The sequence below is a fragment of the Juglans regia genome, chromosome 9 (assembly GCF_001411555.2).
Source record: "Juglans regia cultivar Chandler chromosome 9, Walnut 2.0, whole genome shotgun sequence".
NCBI lineage: Eukaryota > Viridiplantae > Streptophyta > Magnoliopsida > Fagales > Juglandaceae > Juglans > Juglans regia.
The window spans coordinates 7,491,675-7,509,043 of NC_049909.1; the positions used below are offsets into that span (position 1 = coordinate 7,491,675).

A 17,369-nucleotide genomic window follows, 5' to 3' on the forward strand; every position below is an offset into this window, starting at 1 on the left:
GCAAATATTAGTTTTTGAGATGATAAAGATTTCCAAATTTTCATCGCTAAATAGAGTATTAGCGAAGTGAACTTCAACGATGAGTATTATTGACAAACAAAGAATAGTTGCTAATACGAATTATTAGCGAACAAACTATGACTCGTAGCTATTTTTCGTTTCTCACTAAGTGGTGATATCTATCATTGTTATAAATTCTAGAAACTAAATTCTATACTTCAGCTAGCCCTTGACCCGCCTTCTTTTCCCTTGGCTTTTTGGATCACAACCATTGGCACTCGCTTCTATCTGCAACCTTCATCAGGAGAGCGGAGCCTTGGAATTTGAAGGCTAGCGAAATCTAGAAATCATTCCATAGTTAGAAAATCCCCTAAGACATACAATCTAGCCAAATCATCTCCCCGCAATACATAGCCACTGAGTATTGTTCTTCTCAAATCAACACATTAACTTCAGACTCCTTTAGATCACTCACTCATTCTTGGAGTAGGTTGAAAAATTATTTTCGGTCTTTGTTTTTTTTTCCATGTTTGGTTCTTCTTCTTTTCAAAGCAGCTAGCTTTCTCTAGGAGGTGATCTTAATATATTACGGAGATGGTGTGGCGCCCCTAGCCCCCGCTTGGGTTTGGACGACAACTGAAATGCCGAGATATGCAACACATGACTACATACCCCTCGTACATGACATATAAAATGCGATGCTCCTAGGTATACTAGCAGTATGCAATAATTAATGTAGCGGAATATATAAGGTTTGTATGAAACTAGGCAATGCCTAAAGCAATTTCCTTAGCACATGGTACTATAAGACTATGCATAACCCAAACATTGCCTTTAACATCAAATTCATATCAAAAGTGCCCAATGAAGGATATGTTCATTGTCTCCCAAAATATGGGTAACTAACAAAACCTTTTTTTTTCAAAACAAAGGAACCGATCACAAAAGAAATTAAGTCACTAGAACCTCCAAAATATATTTCTTGGTATAGGAAAACGGTCCATATTTCTTTTTTCACTAGTCAATCTTCTTCCTTTTCTCCGAGAATCGATCCATATCCCGATTCCTTGATCTCTTCAGCTTGTGGTGAGCTGTAGTGCCTCAGAAATGAGTCAGTCGGCGTTTTGTATCCTATCCAACAAGGAGGGCTCTAAGGAGCTCTCATTGTCAGAGCCCTCCTTGTTCTTCGGTACCTCCTCACTGGTTGGAGGTATCGTAGTTGTCTTGACTTTCACTATGGGAGTGATCTTCTAAACTTGTCACAACTTCTAGTATTCCGGGTGGGGAATGGTAGTGGAAACTACCACAATGAGATTTCAAGAAATCTCAGCAAGTAAACATACAACATACAATGATTAACATAAGCATACAAGTGGCAAACCGTGGAATGCATGCATGAACATGTACTTGACACATGATGTGACCCAAAACTTGACTTATGCACTTGACCTTTTTCAAAAGACATGTAACAGATTCTTTTGACTTTTCCGAAAAACATTCTTTTACATCATTTCATATCTTGTTACATCATATGATCCATATCGAATCGTATCATATCATGTCATATCACGTGATACAACACATGGTGATCATGTGATCCAAATCATGTGAGTTCATTGCCTTATTCTTTTAACACATGGTGGACACATTATGATTCCCTTAAGCACCACGTGTTTCTGCTAGTTATCGCACCACCAACGGTCCGTACACCGTGGTGAATACGTCTTATTCATATTTATTAAAACACGATAGTACTTTGTCGAGTTATTGGCCTTAGTCATGGCACCCACTAGCGTTGGGTGCTACCTCACTCCAGCATTCTTTCCGAGAAGATCCATTTGAAGTACGTCGAATGTTCTTTGTCAACCCAGGGGTTACCACTATATTCTTAAGCACTCTAGAGTGGACAAAGGAGTTCCACCAGGACATTCTCCTGTCCTAGCATTTAGGGTCATGATAAAACATATTTAGATAATTTTCTTTTTCTTTTAAAAAGACCATTTACCCAAATGCATGTGACATGAGATTTAAAATGTGTTCCTTCTTATACTTGACATGTGATACATGATGTGTCGTGCATGAAATCATCCAGTGTAACATAATCAAATCATGGCATGATAACATAAGACATGAAATATCAAAACAACTTCATGAGCATAGAAGAATATGAGTTGGCTGAAACATCAAAGGCATGCAACATAGAGAAATTCCACTTTAACATGTTCTAAACTTGAAGCATAATAGATAAAAATCATGGCAAGGGCGAAACGAACATGAAATCATGGCAACATCAGATAAATCTAAAACATATAACCTTATAGTAACTGAATCTTCATGGCACATAAAACATTAACATGTCCTCAAGCAAAACTGAAACATGTGCATGTGAGTCCTGGCATTTTCAACATAGATCCGAATCATATAACCTCTTTCATGATTTTATACAAAGTCAAAACAAAATATTCAACCAAGTAAAACATAGATTGGCAATCAAAGGTAATCAACAACAAAGAAGAATTTACACAAATATATATGCATGTTAACCAAACTAAGTTGAGTGTTTACTTACAAAACTTCTTCAAGAAAGCACAAGCAAGCTGCAAATGGAAGTATAACTTGTCAGAACAAGGGTTTTGAACCCTAATCTATGTGCATGAGTGTGTGTAAGGTTTCTAGGGTTCATCATGTGCTGTGGGAAATACTTCAACCTTTTGGCTGTAAGATTTTTGAACATGAAAACCCTTCAAGTTCACATAACCATGGCTAGGTTATGAACATATGAGATGTGGCCTTGTATAAATGATGCAAGTCCTCAAAGTTTCAGCTTCTCCTCCCCTTAGAAAACCCAAGGTTATTTCAAGATGAAATAACCTTGAAATCATACGAGAATCTCAATCTCTTTGAAGATTCTATCATCTCCTGGAGTGATGTGTGAGTAGTGTGAAGAAAGATGAGAAAACGAGGTCCTTCCCTTGGATTCCTTTGTGCTTTGTGTCGTGGTCCTTCCTTGGATGTAGAGAAGAGTTTTTTTCGTGTTTGGTTGGAAAGAAAACTCAAGAAAGTGAGGACAACATTGAGTGGTCATGTGAGAGAGTATGGGGAGGGTGAGAACATGCAAAAATCCGAAAATGACCAAAAAGAAAAGCCATTGTGCATGTGGCTCCTCCCCCCTTTTATAGAATGCTTCCACAAATCCTATTGGCTGCTAGAGATCCATTGCATGAAGGACAAGTGGCATGTGGCCTTTTCCCCTCGCCGAATGCCTCTTCATCTTCTCCATCATTGGATTGCTTTAGGAAGGCTAAAAGGCACATGGTGTGGCGTGTAACCTCTCCCTTAGTCGAGCCTCTTGGTCTTCTAAACCCCCTCTTCTCTTGTCTACGTGCAATGCATCTTCGGGCAAAATAGTAAAATAACCACAAGTGTGTGTGACATGGCTTAGGCGTATGTGTGTCCTTACCGTCAACTTCCTCTCATCTCCCCATAAAGATTATTTGTCTTTTGGTGCTCCTTCCCTAGGTGGCCTTTTCGAATACCCAAGGCTTTCTTATGAAACCCTAAAGTGACAAGTGGAGCATGAGTGTGGCCCCTTGAGTGTAGCGGCCGAAAATCTAGGGTTTGGATGGTCATTGTGCTCACAAGTCCCTTCCTCTTCCTTCTAGAAACTCTCCTCTATCAGTGCATGGTTGACAAGTGGTGAATTGTCAGAAAAGCACTTGGGTGGGCGTGTGGGTGAGGGGAATCTGAAAATCCCCTTTGTCCCTTAAGCTTAATTTCTTGAAAAGGACCCCCTTTTGTCTTCCCTAGGCACCACCTCCCATGGAGATCTTCTTGGAACTACAAGCAATTGCCACATGACATGGATTGTGCGTGTGGGTGGGTTGGCCGAGTGGCCTTTGGCCTTGTCTAGGTCATCTCATCATTCCTTTCTTCTAGAAGCCATCTTGAATGAAGGACAAGTGGCAAACCGAAGGGCTTGTCCCTAGGATTGGCGTGCATGCCTCCCTTGGCTTCCCAAACACTCTTCTCTCTCCCCCTTAGCCCACTTACACTTCTAGATTCATGGGCCTCTTATGTGTGACAATTGGCACAAGCCTTATAGCTTAGGCATGTCCCTATGTTTCTTCTAGGGTTTTTGGGCTCAAGCCCACTTAGTTAGCTGAATTCTAGGGGTTTGAGTTGCCCTTTCTCTTAGGCTTTGGATGCTAACTACAAGTCCAAGGCCACTATCCAATGAGACATAATCTCATGGCCCTAAAATTATATTATGGCAACGAAAATAATTACGGGTGAAATCTAGCTAAGTTTCGGGTTATTACAGATGGACTGCAAGAATCTATATTTTTTTAAGTCTCATATTGGATTTTGTTTCTAAGCAAAATGGTTTGATTTACTTTTCTTTTTTATATGAAAAGATCTTCATTGAGAAAGCAAAGAAGATTACAAGTTGTTGTCAGTCCAAATAACAAGCCATAGAAAATCAGGGAAAGAATCACACCAAGCAATATCTTTAACTAGCCAAGCGTTTCTAGTAAGCTTGTGAGCTGCCACATTGCCCAGCCTGCTAACATACTGGACCTTGCAATCCTTGAACCTTGACATTAGCTCCTTAGTCTCCTTGATGAGGTTGCCCAACATAGAAGACAATTCTCCACCATCTTGAATTTCTTGCACCATTAGCAAAGAGTCACCTTCTAGTAATTCAACCCTTGAAACAAAGCCAGTAATTCAATCTCAGTAGGATCATTCACCTCGGGTTCCTTTATACTAGCAGCCATGATGACTTCGCCATTTGCATCTCTCAGAATCATCCCAACCCTTCCTTATGTTGCCGATGGAAAATCGCTCATCCGCATTAGGTTTCAAACCACCCAAATCAGGTGTGACCATTTGCAATATAATTGGCTCAGCTTCTTTGTTTTGCCTTTAAGCTCCTTGAACTCCTTGCACATAGATAAAGTATGATCAATTACCTATCTAGCCTTTATCACCTTGCCTTCATGAACTTTCTAGTTCCTTCTATACCACAATGCCCAAGCAATTTGGAAGAATTTCTCCGGATCATCTTTACTTCCTTGTTTGTTGATTTCTCTAACTAAATCTAGAACTACTTCATATCTGGTGGAAGAAATTAAACCTATAACGTATGTTTTCCAACTCTCTTCAATTGTTGGGCAAGAAAAAATAGCATGAATCAGATCCTCCACCTCTTCACCACAGAAGGGACAAACCTCATCATCCAAAACTTTATGTTTTTCAGATTATACAATGTGGGTAAATTGTTTTTGCATGCTCTCCAAGCAAAGACTCTTATTTTATTTAGAATTTGTAGCTTCCAAATTTCCTTCCAAATATGCTTTTGGTCTTCATCTCTTGAGCTCTACCCCTTTTGACTCTTTTTTTTTTCAGCCCCCCTCAACATTTTATATGCACTCTTTACACTATAAATCCCATCCATCTCTTTCTCTCGGATCAGTTTATCCTCATGATTACCAAGTGTGAGGAAACCTTTTTGAACCTTTGCTATTGCTCTGGGTGGAAATAAGGTTCTAACCTTGTTCAAATCCCACCAACTTAAATCACTATCGATGAGCCTTGTTTCTTCACTGTCTAACACTTCAAATTCAAGCATCCTAAGGGAACCAGGTCTGTAACCTAGGATCCAATAGTCACTCCATACGTGAATGTTTTTACTCATCCCCACCCTCCACTACATCCATCCATCAGCAATTGTTTGGCTTCCCAGATTCCTCTCTAGGCACAAGAAGGTGAGTTGCCAAGCTTTGACTTAAAGAGATTGGTATGAGGGAAATACTTAGCTTTATATATCTTGTGTAGTAAAGTAGATTCATCATGCAAAATTCTCAAACCCTACTTAGCCAATAAAGCTGTGTTAAAAGCCTTGATATTCTTAAATCCTAAGCCACCCTCACATTTGGCTTCACACATTTTCATCCAACTTACCCAATGAATTTTATTCTCTTCCTATCTCTGCCCCCAACCAAATTTTGCCATCATACTCTCTAGCTCATCACATAAAATCCTAGGTAGCTTGAAACATCTCATAGTATAGGTAGGAATCGACATAGCTACAACCTTAATCAAAATTTCTCTTCCACCTTGAGACAACAATCTCTCCTTTTACACTTGAAGTTTCTTCCACACCTTGTGTTTTAGATTACATAAAACTTTCTTTTTTGCATGCCATACCATAGGTGGAAGTCCAAGGTACTTATCATAATGTTGGAAGCTTTCAATCCCCCCAAAAAGATAAAATCTCATCTTGAAGATTAATAAACACATTTACGCTAAACACCATTGAGGTTTTCCCTCTATTCACTATCCAACCAGAGGCCTTTTTATTGAGTTCCAACAGTTGCTAGACTTTCAAATTTTCTTGCATGTCAACTTGACAAAAAAGCACACTATCATCCACCAACTACAAGTGATTAATATTTGGGGCTCACCTACAAATTCTTATACCTTTTATTTTTCTAGCTGCTGCATTACTTTGTAATAATGAAATTAAACCTTCAGTGCACAACAAGAACAAATATGGTGATAATGGGTCACCTTGCCTCAAACCCCTTAATGGTATTATTGGACCCCGTGGCTCCCCATTAACCAACACATAAAAGGACACAGATTTAACACAAAGCATAATCAAATTCACCCATTTTGCATGAAATCCCAACTTTAACATGATTGTCTCCAAGAAGTCCCACTCCACTCTATCATAGGCTTTGCTCATACCAAGTTTAAGGGACATGTACCCCATTTTTCCTCTCCTTTTCTTCCTTAAGAAATGGACAAGTTCAGAATCCACTAGAATATTGTAAGTAATGAGACGAATTGGAACAAAAGCACTCGGGGAACTAGAGATCACTTTACGCAGGACATTCTTTAGTCGATTTGCTAAAACTTTAGAAATCAATTTATAACTCACACTACACAGACTAATGGGTCTGTAATCAGCAACTGTTTCAGGCTTCTTCTTCTTTGATATGAGAGTAATAAAAATATGGTTTAGATGGGAAGGAAACATACCAATATTTAAGGCATTAAGCACTGCAGAATTAAGCACTGCAAAACTCACATCCCTTCCCACGATATGCCAATATTTTTTATAAAAGATTGGAGCCATACCATCTGGGCCAAGGGCTTTTGTGGGGTTTATTTGGTGAAGAGCCATGCATACTTCATCTTCAGTAAAAGCCTTAGTGAGGCACTCATTCATCTCACTTGTAACCTTTGAAGGTAGCCCATCTAAGAATTCCACATCCCCTTACTTTTAGAAGCAGTGAAAAGATCAATGCAATAGTCCATTATCACTTTGTTTCTGCCCTCCATGGTTTGCCATACCCCATTACTTCTTTCACCCTAGTAATTGTATTCTTCTTTCATCTCTGGGAGGCTTTACGGTGGAAGAGCTTTGTGTTTTGGTCACCTTCTCTGAGCCATAGAGCTTTCGATGTTTGTCTCCACTTAATTTCCTCTCTTTCCAACCAAGTTTTCACCTCGGCCCTAGCTTCTCTGTGTTCTTTGATCCTGATGCATCCAGGGTCATTACTTTGAAGTTGCTAGAGGGCATTCTTGGCTTGTTGAATCTACCTTTGAGCTTGCCCAAATGATCTTCTATTCCAAACATGTAATTTCTCACTGCAAGTTACTAATTTCCTCATCACTGCATGCATATATTTGGTACCAGAATCCACCTTCCATGATTCAGTTATAACTATTTTACACTCTTCAGATTCTGTCCACATAGCCTCAAACCTAAAAGGTTTAGAGGTCCTCTTAGCATAGACATACCCTCATTAACATGCAAGATAATACGGATATGATCTAAAGATGCTGCAATCCCATGAAAACTTTTCACAGTATGGAACCGATGCTTCCATTCTAAAATTGCTAAAAATTGATCAAACCTCTCACTGATACTCTGTTGATTCCCTTCCATTTTGGTATTAATTTGTTGAACTTATAATGAGAATCTTGTGGTGCGACTCTATTTAGAATCTGTATAGGTGTGGTAAAATATTTTCCTGATTTTGTTTTGGCAAAGTTACAACAGTATCTTGTGGATGATATTTTCAATTGGTAGATAAGTGATACCTTGTAGTGTTTTTAGTTGCGATAATATTTTTAGTTTGCAGTGTTTTTTGCAACTTAATCTCACACATTAAAGACTAAACACACATTGAAGACTAAGCACATCATGATCCCAGTAGAATTTGTAACCTCTGGTTATTTATAAACACTACAAAAAAATTGTGCTTTATCGGAGGCAACCAAAATGATGGAAACCTTTAAAATAAATGTTGATATTTAATTACTGGCTTTTATTTACCAGCGAAACCAAACGGCAGTAGTTACACGTTCCGACATTTAGTCAAACGTCGGGACTTGAAAAATTGCATTTGTGTCAAAATTAACAGCATTTATCTAAACGTGTAACACCCATACCCAGTCAAGCCCGATTTTTTTTCGCCGCCACGCAATATTGCACTCCCATGCACGTACATCTCTATTCTCCTCAGCTTTAGGGTTTTTGTTTTTTTTTTGTTTTGTTTCAATCACCATTTTTTTTTTCACATGTTAACTTCCCCACACGTTTTCTTTTCCATCTATTTTCACCCCTAGAGTTTTCCTCACGTCCTTGGCATGCACATTTCTTCATCTCAATGTTTCCCTTAGGGTTTCCATCACTCACATATATATACACATACATTAGCCCACGCATAGACAAACTGCCTTGTGACATTCATTGCTGTTGTGCCTCTTCAGCCATCTCGTTGCTGCCGTTGACTCCCTTTGCCACCACGCACCACTGTGAGACAGTGTCCAATGCTTCAAGCCTCCATACGAAACCTTCTGTTTTTCCAACTGTTGCACCATCCAGAATGCACCATCCAGAACTCACGCTGCCCCCCCCCCCCCCCAATACGAAATTGACGCAACCCATGCTTGCACAAAGCCCTCACCGTGCACTGCCGCGCCAACCCAGCACCTCCACATAGTTGTCATCCTGTTCATCCACCCCTCGTAAACATCCGCCCAGACCAACCACAAGAACTGCGTTCCACAGCCACGAGAAACGACAACCCACAGCTTTTACCAAGTCAAAATCCTCTGTTTTCCATACCAAAAATAGAGTAGCCCACGTCAACGCCTTTAGACCCGCTTCCTCTACATCTCAACAAAGCTTACGCCCCCAGCGACAGAAGCTGCCATCCATTTCCCCAACTGCTCATTGTAAGCCTTTGTCTCTTTCTCTCCATATCTCTTGGGTTCTCTCTTTTCTCTCACTCATCTCTCTCAGTGCTCTGCTGCCGGGACAACCACCTTCTTCGCCGCACCGTAGGCAGCTCCTCCCTTCTCAGTGAGTATCTCACGCCCCTGTCTTGCCAACTATTGCACCACGTAAATGCATGAAAATGTGTTATTAAGAGTTTACGTTAATTTAGGTTTACATACTATTTTGGTATGAAATTACAATATTGCCCTTGTTATTGGATGGTTTCAGTTGGAATTATGTTTATGATAAATCAGTTTTTATGTGGTCTTTATCAGAAGTATAATAAATTGTACAGAGAATAAATAGGGTTTTTTTGTAATTTTATTATTAGTAGCAAATTATTTTTATAGTAAGTGTGTAATTTTATTTTGAACATTTTAAATATGATTAAAGTTATTTAACGAAAATTTTTCTAGTACTTATCTTAAGTGTTGATTTATATAAAGGAAATTTAGAGAATGAGGATATTTTAGATTTAAGGGATTTTTTAAGGTTATGGAAATTTTTAGGTATTGAAGAATTAAAATGGATATTTTAGAAGCTTAGGCTTAAATGGATTAAATTTGTGATTGATTGGAAATTTACGAAAATTACGTGATTATTTTATAGGTGATGATTAATTATTGTTTGACATTTTTTTGAGGAAAATTCTGAAAAAACTAAGAAGTCCAAGTAAACGGAGTTCCTATGCTAGACTTTGCATAAAATAAATATGAACTGAGGTTGATTTACGAAAATGTGCATCATATGTTTTGAAAAGAAATGTGAAAATAACCTCAGTTATTTATTCTTCATTACTCATTGAACTCTGATGAAAGAGAAAGCATTTTTGTCATGACTGGTGTAGACATGAGCTTATTTTTTACATTCTATTTCTGACCTATGCAAAAAGAGCGAATATGAAAATTTGCGAATATGAGCTTTGATTACGAAGATGATATGATTTTGTTCAGTACTCTGTTTGGATAAGATGTGATTTTTGAAAACCTTTGGCATGACTCTTTGATTTTGAATTTGATTATGTTTCTGCTCTGTTCAGTTACGGGCCTGCCACGGGTGATAATAGTGGCATATGGCCCAACCACGGGTTACAATAGAGGATACGGCCGAACCACGGGTAATAATAGTGGATATGGCCCAACCATAGGTAATAATAGTGGATACGGCCCAACCACGGGTTATAATAGTGGATACGGCCCTGCCATGGGTTATGGTAGTGGTCTCTGTTTTGAGTGCGCACCTTGGTGACAGAGTAATTTATGTTCTGCTTGGCTATCCGCAGATGCACAACCCTACCACGGGGGTTATATATGGCCTCTGTTCTGATATGATGTTCTGATGATGATCATCATCATCATTTATGCTATGCCAAAGGATATTTTTGAATGAAATTATTTCTGAATCTTCGCTCTGATATTTTGATAACATGTTCTGCTTTCGCACTTTGAAAATGAAAATGGTTTGTTCTGCATTCTGATCTCTGTAAATGCTCATGTTTACACACTAGTATATGTTCTCTGCTTACTGAGTTGTTGATAACTCACCCCTTGTCTCCAAATATTTTTCAGATAATTTTGATGGTTCAGCTGGAAAACAAGAGTAGGAAGTTTTAGCAAGGTGTGATAATCGTAGTGGAATAAGTGTCTGAGGGTACAAGTGCTTATTTGAGAGTTGTAGTTAGTAAACTAGTTTATTTTAGGTTATTTTGATTTGATGAGTTAAGGATATTTTCAAGTTTTTGGAGAGTTTTTAACTTATGTTATTGAGAATTTTTTTATTGTCCCCATGAAGGAACATAGATATTTGGATTGATTAAACGGATTAACATTTTATGGAGTTTTCTGGATTTTATAGTTGTGTTATTGAAGTTGATTTTAAGTATTAAGAGCTAATTCTCCGGACCTTTGGGATCAGGGTGTTACAAAATGCCACCATTAGTATGTTGCCAGCACATTGTTTAATTTAATGGATTTTATCAAAATGTCACCACTAGTACTTTGTCGGCGTTTGCGCAAATGCAGGAATGTGAAAAACCTATTCCCAACATTTTGGTACACATTAACGGCATTTACCTAAACGATACTATTAGCACATTGCCAGCGTATTTTATAAATTAGAAACATGTATCTAAACGCCACCACTAGTACATTTTTAGTGCATTACATATACGCCGTTGGATGTTTTTTCTCGACGTTTCGTAAGCGCCACCAACTTACTAGAATTATCACCGAATCTAATAGTTTTCCGGTGTTTTTAAACATCAATAATAGTCACAAACGACTGCGAGCATATGTTGTTCTTTAAATAAACATCACAATATTTACGTTATCGGTGTTTTTGAAATGCCACCAAATTTAGATGGAGCTCCATAACGATTTATTCTGCATCGATATTTAAAAAAATGCCGATAATAGGAAATACCACAATAGAAAATATAATACAAAAATTAATAATAAATATAATATAATGGGTTATTATTGATGTAATAGAAAAAAAATGAATTACAAATCAAATCACATGAAAGTGATTTAAGAACTATTATGTATAATATTATTACATGTGAACAGAGACTTTAATTTCTATTGATTTCTAGAGTCACTTGGTTTTTCACTAGCAACTTCAATATCTCCAAAATCGCAATCATAAGCCTATAGTCCCTAAGCGGCAGCATTGGCGTAACCTGCATATATAAAATTAAATCATTAATAACTTAATAGATTGTTCTAATAGTTCAGAAGGTTCTTACCTTGAGTTTCTCATTTTCAAGAAATGATTTTAAGCTCTGGATTGAGAAGAAAAAATAGCCATATCTAGTTGAAGATACTTATAAAAAAACAAATGAGATTATCCGTCTTAGAATTCTTTATTCTGAGTTCTCAACTTTGTTATAATAGGCAAGCTAACCTAGTAAATTATATAATACCTCAGGCTGTGGATGCTTCCAAGGTTTTAGCTTCGGGATCTTTTTCACAGTCCTTGCTTCACATTGCCATATCAGACATCATTACGATTTATATTTAAATATCAACATGTGAATCGGGATTTTCAATATGATAGCACCCATCATTAGCACACAAGGTTGAAATTAGTTACAACACAAAAATAAACTTGGAGGGATTTTTAAACATCCAACTAGACTTCTGCATGTCTCTCGATGGAGAATAACAAACACAAGAAAGAATTATGCACACAAAAATGTTCACCAGCTCCTTTATAAAATAGCAATGCCAGATTATGTACCTTTACTAAAAATGTCACAGCCACCTTCATGTTGCAGTCACTAGCCCTTCAAACAACTTTGAAACATGCTGCAATCATATGATTTTTTCTCAGCAACCAAACACAAGGTAAAACTCTGAGAAACAAAAAAAATGAGAGAGAGAAAGAGAGATGATAAGAGTAACAAAACGAAGAAACTTAGAGTTATGTCCTCATGACTAATTTAAAACATCTGGGTTAATGAATACATAACCTTCGAAGATTGAAACTTCAGTAGTACTGCATATAAGCTGCAATATTAACCGCAAAGGCTTTTGAAATCATTAGAATCAAGTGCAGGCTTGATTGTGGAAGGGGTTACCAGGACCAATACCTCGTAGCACCAAATAAATCCTTTCAGCAAAATAAAACACAGAGGTCGTGTAGCACCCCGATTGAAAGATTATTTGTTATTAATTTAAAAATTTATTCTCTTATTTTAAAATTGGTTGGATTTTATGTGGGTTTATTTTTATGATTTTTAATTTGTGAAAATTAAATTTGACATGTTTCCTTAATATTTATTATTGTAATACATTTAAATTATTTTTCATATTTAATTAACTTATTGTTGGATGCAATTATTTATTTTCATTTTAATCACTACGTTTGAATTATTTTATTTTGCTTGTTGTTTTGAAATCATTTCCGTTGGATCATTTTTGTGATCCAAGATGTGGGGATTGTACCTCATTTCTTTCCCTCCATTTTCTCTTTCCTCTCTTTTTCTTTTCTTCTTTTCTTTTCTTTTTCTTTCCTTTTTCTTTCCTTCTCCCTGGTTCTCCCACGGGCACGTCTCTCCCTCTCTCTTCTCTCCGTTCGTACGTTGTCCCCCAGCCCGCCGCCATGCGCCGGCAGTGATCGACACCGCCCCTCCCTCTCACCTCCCCTTCGACCGGCGATCACCCCCCTGTGATTTCAGCCCCTAACTCACCGCCAATAGCCTCCACGCACCACACCAAGCCGCGGCACTCCTTGCGCTGCTGCTCCGCCGTCGCACCACCTCCGGCCACCATCTTCTCACCACATCATCCTCGACCTTCTAGCAACCCAATGCACCCATCCTCACCTCCGATCTGTCACCGGTGAAACCCCACCATCAATATTTCCGTTTTGGGTAGTTTAGCCTCCAACCGCCCTCTACGCCGCCACCCACGGCCAACCACCACCACCACTAGTCTCACCGACATCCTTAAGCCATACCTTATCAATCTCGGGTCTTCGTTTACACACGTTCAATAGTGAGTTTTTGAGACCCACGGCCACAATGCATTTGGCACTATTTTGTTACCGTGTTGCCACTTCTAGCACCTCCGTGATCTTTCAAAAATTATATTATAGCGTTGTAAGTATTTTCCCAAAGACATTTTGAGATTTAAATGTATTTCTGCGCTAATTCATATTTACTGTGAATTGGTTGGTTGTGCCAGACTGAGTCCGAGGAGTAAGGGGGTCGGTTGGATTGGATGATGGAGTTGTTTGCGTGATTGTTTTATGCTATGAAATTTGTTGGCTGTTTGGGGTTTAAATATTGGTATTTTGAGTTTGACGTTAGTCATGGTGGATATTGGTGATTTTTAGGAAGTGATGATATATTTTTGGATTATGAGGGTTTTAAGTTTTGAGAAATTAAAATAGGTTATTTTAGAAGCTTAGGCTTAAATATCGAAATCTGTGATTGATTAAAAACTTACGAAAATTATGTAATTATTTTTATAGGTGACGATTTATATTCGACTCGACATTTTTGAGGAAAATTCTGAAAAGCTAAGTTGTCCAGGTAAGTGGGGTTCCTATGCTAGGTTTTATACAAGTTAACAGACTGAGGTTGACTTTATGAAAATTTGCATACTTTGTGATGTAATGGGAACTTGAGAAAAACAAAGATCAACCTCGGTCACTTATCTGCATTAGTCATCAAATCTTTATGAAAAAGGAAAAATATGTTCTGACATGCATTGTGTAGACATGAACTAAATTCTATCATGTGGTTTCTAAAATCTGAAAGACAGAGCGATATTGAGAATATGAAAAATTGTGCATTTATTTAGAAAGATGTTCTGGCTTTTGTTGTTAGTGTGTGTAAACTGTCTGAGTCAGTTCTGGTACTCTATATTATTTTGATATAACATCTGAAAACTTTTGGCATGGGGTACTGGTATTTATATCTGACTCTGTCTCTACTTTGCTCTGCTCTACTCTGTTATGCTCTGCTCTTTTTGGATTGGTACCAACTTCTCTGTCTCTGAGTGCACCCACTTTGGAAACAAAGTGGTTTTATTGTGGTCTTTCCTGTGTGCACACTCGGGCTCTGAGAAGAATAAAGGAAATATTTCACCTCTGTGTTTGCCTGGTTTGGCCACCTGGGTTAGCACAACCCTACCATGGGGGTGAAACATGGTCTCTGCTCTGTGTGATGCTCTGTTTTGATCTAATGATAATACTCAGTTTATGTTATGCCAAAGTATTACGAGTTTTACTCATCTTAAAACCATCGCTCTGTTACTTTTGAAAATATGTTATGTTCTATGATAAAGTGATAAAAATTACATGATAAAGCTGCTTAAGTGAATGAATTATTCAACAAAAAAATGAATTAAGCACTTAATTATGCATTGATTTTTAATACTTGACTCAATGTTAAATTCTTATTAATATCCCAAATTTTATTCTGATAATTTACTTATGTTGCAGGCATTGTGGAAAAGATATTAAAATTATATGGGTGTTATTGGAAGTACCTAATGCCAGCAACAAAAGAAATGCACAGCTGCAGCAGATCAAAACGCGCTGGGCGAAGGCATGAAACGCAAGTGGCGAAGGAATGAAACGCAGGAGCTGGAAGGCAGACTCACGCGGGCTGGAAGGCAGACTCACGTGGGCTGGACGTGAAACGCGTAGCTGAGGCCCACGCTCGAAACGTAAGAGATGGACGTGAAACGCAGGAGCTGCGTGTGCACTGGGCTGGAACGAAATGCACGAACGTGGGCTGGGTCAAAACGCGCAGCAGAGAAGCATGAAACGCAGGCGAGCTGAAGTGGAACGGTTGCTGGGCGGGACGCGAAAAGCGGAAGCACGCACGCAGGGGCACGTCAAAACGCACGAAGATGAATGCGAAACGGCACTGCAGGGAGATTAAACGCGTGCTGAGGCGTGCACAAAGGGAGAGGATAAAAGGAAAAAAAATTTTCGTGCGCCGGCAATTTTAGATAGTTTATTTTTCCGCAAGTTTTTTTTCTCCCGCACAGTTCTTTCTTTCGGCTTTATTTTCGCACAGTGTTCGTCTGCCTTTTCAATTTATTTTTATTTTTCCAGTTCATTTTAATTTCCGCAAATTTGTATGTTTTTGGGTTTTGGATTTCAGCACATTTGTGGGATACAGTATATTTTTATTCAGTAATTTTCATTTGAAACAGTATATGATGATGTTAGATTTTAATTTTATTGAGCATTTTGTTAATCTAGAGATGATAGGCTAGATTTTTAGCTTGGGATTCAATGAGTAACCCGTGACTATTTAGGATTGGATTTACTTCAATATTTAGTACTTTTGATGATTAACTTAATGGATTATATCTCAATGTGCATCTAGAAAATATTAGAGTTCTTTGTTCTTGGCTTAGATCAATTGTAGACGTAAAGGCACAATTGATACTTGAACAAGTAACATGACTTTAACGTTTTTCTTTCACTTTCTATGATTGTTATATAATTTGTCAAGTAGTTTTATTAAAATAAAATTGTGGTTCATTGCTATATTATCCGACTATGATTTCTAGGAATGAGAGAATGATTGAGAGAAAATGAAAAGAGAAGTAAATCCATCACCAAATGGGTGGGTGAAAATTGCATCCCAAGTGTTTGTTTAATTGTTTCTTACAGGTTTAAGTTAACGTCCCGACCATTTCACTCATAATTCATTCTACACTCCCTTAGTAAATACCCACATTTAGGTGTAAATATTGTTGGTGGTTAAGTTTAGGAATTTATTTCTCTTTGCTTATTATTTTAAATTTTCGTGTCACTCCAAACGGTAATATGTGGTCTTGCGAAAATGAAATGTTTGCTAAATTCTCATTGTCCCTGTGAATTCGATCTTGGGATTTACCCTTGTATTACTTTGACAGCTTCTACGCTTGGAAGTCGAAATTAAAAGCTGATCAAGTTTTTGGCGCCGTTGCCGGGGACAACTGGTGTTTAGCAAAGCATTCTCATATTGTTGAAAAGACGTTTGTAGCATTGTGAACCTCTTCACAACTTGGGTGACATTTTTCTTAATTTATTTTTTCTTTATTTTATTTTTATTTTATTTTTTTTCTTTGTTTTGTTGTTGTTTGTCTTGCATATACTTTTATTTTCTGTTCTTATTTGTATGACTGGTTGGACTAGGGACCAAACTTCTCGGTTGGTTAGGACAGAATCACAAGCATATTTTACCTCAGCATCACTTTCTTTTGAGTCATCTTCTGACACTAATAGTACCATGGCTGAAAATGAGAATCATGATCGGGAAGTAGTGAATCAGAATAGGAAACTTAGAGATTATTTACAACCCGTCAGAACTAGTACCCCCTCATGCATAATCCTACTTTTGAATGCAAATGTCTTTAATTTCAAACCTGGAATGATTCCATTAATTCCACATTTTCATGGCATGGATTCCGAGAATCCGTACCTTCATATCAAAGAATTTGAAGAGGTTTGTTCTACATTCATGGACCCAACATGCACTGAGGAGGTTATTAGACTAAAGTTGTTTCCATTTTCCTTGAAAGATAAGGCTAAAACATGGTTAAATGCATTAAGACCTAGA

The 17,369-nt window shown here is 37.9% G+C and overlaps 1 protein-coding gene across 2 annotated transcripts in view; it reads right to left on the minus strand.

Annotated features, from left to right (window-relative positions):
* Positions 1-17,369, minus strand: part of LOC109001242 (F-box/kelch-repeat protein At1g74510-like) — a 945,981-nt gene that overhangs the window by 358,544 nt on the left and 570,068 nt on the right. The window lies entirely within an intron of this gene.